The following is a 6,677-nucleotide window of genomic DNA, read 5'->3' on the forward strand; positions in this document are numbered from 1 at the left end:
GTAACTAGGTATGTAACGATTCAATCACCTCACTTGGATTCGAATCACGATACTATAGGTTCAATACGATTTTTCACGAATTTATTTTTTAAACAAATTTATTTTCCAGACATATGACTGCAAATGTATGTATATATGACATTTATTTTTATTTATTTCTCTTACACAAATCCAATATTTTCTTTCTCTTTTAATTTTCTTCTTCTTCTTTTCAATACAGTAGCAAATGACTGAAAACTATTTTGTAATCATCAATTCTCTTGCAAAGATCCTGTATTTTCTTTAATTTAATCACGATTTAAATTGTTACGAATACGATGTAGAGAGGTGGTCTCCATGGATGCTGTGCCCAAGAGGGCCTCCTCCTCTCCCCTTAATCCGTCCCTGTGTGGTTTAACAACTGCACAATGCCATCGGATGGCACATTTCACTGGGCCTTTATGAAGATTGACTATGAACTAATGGTACAGCAGTAATGTAATCATGTACCATGTGTGCCTTTTCCTGGCTTGGGCTTAAATTACACTGCACCACCTGTAATGCACCTAACCTGTCTGGAATAGAACACCATATTAAATGAGGTGAGCAACTTATTATGAGCACAGTAATCATAGCCTAAAATAACCTTACGGTAAGTACAGTACAGTGTTTTCCGTTTGGGTCTACAATACACTTTGCTTAGAGAATTTCTGATCGGCATCAGTAATTCTTCATACTGTAAGCAAAGTATTTGTTTTAGTTCTTTAATATAAGTTTTCAGACAATTTTATGGTTCTGTGTTATATTGTAACAGATTGTTACATGTAATGGCTCAAAAGGAAGCTTGACTGACTCCTTGAACCTTTGCAGGGTGGGTTGAATTCTATACCTTCCATCCCCTGGAGGTATGTGTATCCTTAGATACCCTGGCCTTTAGACTGAGCCTCTCTAGCCCCTTGGCTCACAAAGAGCAGCTTTCATACAATAAACACAATTTGCCTGAAAATAGATTACCCAGCTATGACCTTTTTCATGAAAAAAAATGAGTAGTGATATGGCTGACTGAGTAAAATAAAACAATCTACCTGAAAATAGATAGCTATAAGTGAAGAGCAATTTCCGCAATTTCCGCAATTACCATTTCTGCAATTTCCGCAATTTCCATTTCCGCAATTTCCTCAATTTCCATTTCCGCAATTTCCGCAATTACCATTTCAACCATTTCTGCAATTTCCGCAATTACCATTTCCTCAATTTCCATTTCCGCATTTCCGCAATTTCCATTTCCACCATTTCCGCAATTTCCGCAATTACAATTTCCGCAATTTCCATTTCCGCAATTTCCATTTCCAACGGCAGCTGGGTTTCATCATTCAAATAAAATAGAATTCTGTCCGTTTAGCTATAAAATTATGTCAGGGAATAGGGATACAGAGTATATGTCTTTCATTTGCATTGCACCCCCCCCCCCCCCCCCCCCCCAAGCTTTTATTTTCGTTCGAGTAATAGTACAACTCTAATAGTATTACTTATAATAATGTAATTAAAGATAACTTCATTCAGATTTATTTCTTTTTATTTCATTTTCCAGATTTTTTTTTCTTCTTTTTTTTAGATTTTCATTGGTGGGCCAGTCATAATGGTCCCGCGGGCCTGATGTGGCTCGCGGGCCTGAGGTTGAGTATCACTGAAATAGCCCATGTACTGTATTATAGCTATAGGGTTAAAGTGTTTAAACTGATTTTTATGCTATTTTAACTTTAGCTTGGGACGGACCCGCTGGAACCCCCTCAAGGACCTCTGGAGCTGTAGAACGTCCTTTGGCAGAGCTTGTGCTCCTGTTCTCTCTCTCTCTCTCTCTCTCTCTCTCTCTCTCTCTCTAAATGAGAGCACAAACTTAAAAAGAGAGAAAGACCATTTTCATTCATTAGCTGTTCTTACTTTGACAGGAGTAATAAGCAAATATTCAGAATCACATGGGTAACCAACTATTTAACCAACCATACAACTTGAATCTAAAATTTGAAAATTTCTGTCTGAATAGTATGCATAAGCGATGTTTAGGATATATGCATAAAGGCCTATTGTAAATTGCCTGGAAACCTCATATGTCCAAAACAGTTTCCAATAAATATAAGAAAAATAGCAAAAGTAGCAGATCTACAAGCTCAAATGCATCGATTTGCACGTTTCGAGCCTGTATGTGCTACTTTTGATGCTTTTGTGTAAAGCATGGAGCAGAGACAGAGGAGGGTGTAATTCACCATTTGTCAGCCTTCTGATTGGTCCCTGACTGACTACCCAGCAGGCTCTTGTCTTGTTCCACCCTGGTTCCACCTTGTTTATGTTGAATATTCTAAAACTCAAAACAAACAATATGATATGCCCATGCAGTCACCATGCTGCACCTGTGATGTTACTTTTTACTGACACCAGCTTTCCGTACAGCTGCAATGTTGGTGAGTTTGACGTTATTTAATACAATTAGATAGGACTTTTCTGTTTGGATGAATGGGCTGTCTATGGAAAGTTTCACCTAGTTAGCAAGATGGCAGCCGGGCGTGTGCATATCATCAATAGCAGGCGTGGTAAGAGAACACACCTGTATGAGGATACACGATGATGTGTTACGAAATAAATTACTATCTATCCTGACCCATTTGGTTTAAGGACACAGTACTGCATGCTACACATGCAGTCATGCTTCAGAGAGCCTTAGAGGTCAGTCGGGCTTTGACATCTGCTATATAAATCCACAGACTGCTTCCCAAACAGAAACCTCACTTTTATCATTATCTGCCGCAAAACGAAAGCTTTAAATTGTCTTTCTTTGAACCATTTACCCTTACGCAGTAACCCCAGTCAGTCGGATGGGAGGGTATTACCGCTTTCCAAGCTTCCTTTTCTTTTTCCTGGCTTGTTTGTTCATAAGCCTGATTGCCCCGGGGGAAGTATATAGCTATGTTTAGCAGTCTACTGTCCTTGGTTCTGAGGCTACTGGCTACAGAGCCTCAGTGGGGGTCTCCTGTGATGAAGTGTTAGGCTGGGCTTCAGTACAAGAGTTTAGTGTTGAGCCTGGAGGAGACAATGGTGTTTAACGCTGCGGTAGTGTGAAACTCGTTAGTTAGTCCGAGTGTCCGACCATTACTAACAATCCCTAAACTATAACCTCACAGTGTCACGGTCTTCCCCCACCATTCCCACATTCATTTCCACCACACTGCAGTATGCATGTACACACCTGTCTTCAACTCCCTCATCAGCCCACCCGTGAACACTTCTACAATCAACCAGCTCCTATAAAACTGGACTCAGTGCAAACACTCAGTTCATAACCTAGTGTCATTGATGTCCTGCTTTGCTTGTTCCTGTTTTGACTATTATGTCATTCTCGATTGCCTGATTCCTACCTGCATCTTCAAAGTAAGATCTGCCTATTCTTTATTAAATACTTTAAAATCTACTCTTGTTTGTTGTGACTTTGCACTTGAGTTCAACTCACTCTGTCTGCATCCATGACACACAGGAAGCCATGGGTGATTTGTAACCTGCAGCACAGGTAATTTGTAACTCACAGCACAGTCAGACTAACTGGAGGTCTGACTTAAAGGGCCACTTCACCCCTTTTGCAAACAGAGCTTATTTTAATTAGGTTTAGACACGATAAACACTTTCCTGGCGTTTTTATGTGTGTAATATGTTTTTTTTTAATAGATATTTTAGTCATCACGTCATGTTCATGACCAAAAACCTGTCATGAAAATGTGGTGTCACTTCCTTCCTGGACTACAAAGTCACACCTCCATGCAGCCTCCCCCCTCTCCTCAAGGAGGGGAAGTGCACTTAAGCATTATGGGCATTGTAGGAATTCAGAAATCCAGTCAAACCCTAGTCAAACACTCCGACTACGTAACTTCCGCATGCGGTTAGGGACAGGTTAGTATTGAGCATGTTTGAGTGGCAGTGCGTGGGAATAGAGGGTATGCACATGCATAAAGTAGTGGCAAATCGAGTTTAACGTTGTTTAATACAATTAGATTACTTTTCTGTTTGGATGTATGGACTGTCAATGACAGAAAGTAGTTTGAACCGGAACTTTTTGCTCAAGACACGCTAGTGAGAACGTCCAAATTGTTCTTTATTACAGAAAAAAAAATCCATATAGACACAAGGTTCCTTTAAAGGTATATTCAGTGATTTCACTTAATTCAAATATCACTTATTTTTTTGTTTTGTTTTGTGATAATCCTCCCTACTGTAGAGTGTGCTGACCATCCTCCCTGTCCCCAGTTAACCCCTGGGGGTCAAAGAACCTTAGGTTCAGTTTTTGGCTAGGTGGCCCAGCCTTCATCCAATCAGGATAGAGAAGGGCCTTCCGCCAATCATGATCGAGCGGGGGCGAGCCTTGGTGTGTGTGCTGTTGGCCTGTCATGTGTGTCCCCCCCTCCCCTGTAGTACTAAAATCACTGAATGCTCCTTTAAGACCTCGGGCTCTTGACGCTGCGCATGCTCCAGTGCGTGGCCACGCTTCCGCTTTCTCACCCCATTTACTTTTCTTCTGCAATACAGAACGAACCACGCTGTGTTATCACTGAGAGGAAAAAAGATTACTTGTGCATATAGCCTCATAAAGGTCGAGTGGCCCCACACTTGTACGAGGTGACTTGTATTCTACCCGGTGGTTATTCTAAGTAACAGCGAGAACGCTAAACCAAGTTTTGTGTAACTTGTAAGTGAAAAGCTGGGAAGCGTTAGCCAGACTCAGTAGGTGTTCCCGCATAACTTCCGGGTATGATGATGATGATGATGTCACGCACACACTCTATAGTGGACTTCGGAATTCCGGTGTGTAACAATTTTGCCAATAAGCAAATTGGTGGGGGACCAGGGTGGGTGGCAACCTGCTGTTGATCAACACTTTGATAAACTTCAACCTGCTGTTGATCAACACTTTGATAAACTTCAACCTGCTGTTGATCAACACTTTGATAAACTTCAACCTGCTGTTGATCAACACTTTGATAAACTTCAACCTGCTGTTGATCAACACTTTGATAAACTTCAACCTGCTGTTGATCAACACTTTGATAAACTTCAACCTGCTGTTGATCAACACTTTGATAAACTTCAACCTGCTGTTGATCAACACTTTGATAAACTTCTCAAAGCATTTTCTCACTATGGAGGTGAGCTATGGGATTCCAATCATTTGGACCAGTTAGTCATTTAATTTTTTCCTTGTAGCCTACTGGAATTACTGCAGCGCATTTGAAACAGAAGGGTACTCTATCCACTGAGAGGGATTGATTGTAAATGTCCATACAAAGTCAGGCCATACAAAGTCAGGCTAAATTAATACTCTATTTTACTGTGCAATGACGACACACTGATGTCCCCAGATTGCTTTTACTCTCCAACTGCCTCTTGTCACCTCTCAGCGTTGGATAAACACAAGTGATAGTCATCAGTGGTGCTGTTAATATCAGCGACAGACAGGTTCATGCTGAGTGCACACGGCAAGCATAAGCACTAACAAATCAAACGCACGCTGCCTCTCCTCTGAGCCCGTCAGTCAGCCAGAGGTGCAATTATTTGCGTGATGGTCATCCCACGTTGATTCCTCTGGGGGGTGTAAATTGTGTTGACAAAGAAACGCTTCTGTGCACGCAGCAGATTAAATGTTCTGTGACTGTGAATGAAGCCCAGTGAGGATATGGTAATTAGCTACACCAAATTTCCTGACGGCAGGTACTGTACCGTGCACCTGCTGCCTTTGGATCGAATCCCATCAGGGCCTCCTGTGTGTGTGTCTCTCTCTCTCTCTCTCTCTCTCTCTCTCTCTCACACACCATCTTAGCTTTCCTCCTGCCTGTCAGTGTCTCATTAAACAGGTGGAAGGACTGCCCGCTGTCCTGTGTGTGTGTGTGTGTGTGTGTGTGTGTGTGTGTGTGTGTGTGTGTGTGTGTGTGTGTGTGTGTGTGTGTGTGTGTGTGTGTGTGTGTGTGTGTGTGTGTGTGTGTGTGTGTGTGTGTGTGTGTGTGTGTGTGTGTGCGTCTTATCCTCAGACATTGTAGACCACATGCCTTCTATAGAGAAGCTTCAGATTCTCACTTTAATCACACTTCCAGGCCACAATGTGCTCTCTCCACGGCTAATGCCTACGGCAGGCAAATCATGAAAGTTAATGAGGCAAACGATGACAAGTCAACTCATGGCCACACGTAGGAGAGAGAGGCTAAGTGGAAATTCAGAATGCAGGTCTCATAGAGAGCCCCGCCAGATGAGAACAAAAGGAAAAACAGATGAGAACAAAAGGAAAAACAGGAGCTGCTGCCATACTGTAAAAATGCACACCGAGAAAACCGGGACCCGAGGTGATGTTTTGCGCTGCGTTATATTCCTTCGGGGTCATGCAAAGGCCACCCCGCTGCCTCTCGCACCACTGTACTTGTGACCCTCTGTCACCCTGCAACAGTGGGAGAAGTGGAAAACACAAAGTGAACGCATACCATGTCACATAATGACTCCGGCTAGTTGGGTCACACAATATGTGGGTTATGTAACTGTGACATGTCAAGCAGGTGATCAATTAGCAGGCTTTTTTAAGCTTGGCTCATTCCACTCTTGCCTCTCTCGCTGTCACACATACCACTCCACCACACCATGGTATTAATGTATGAGCTTCTTTCTTTGCACCC

This window comes from Protomyctophum bolini (assembly GCF_963924005.1).
Source record: "Protomyctophum bolini genome assembly, chromosome: 9".
NCBI lineage: Eukaryota > Metazoa > Chordata > Actinopteri > Myctophiformes > Myctophidae > Protomyctophum > Protomyctophum bolini.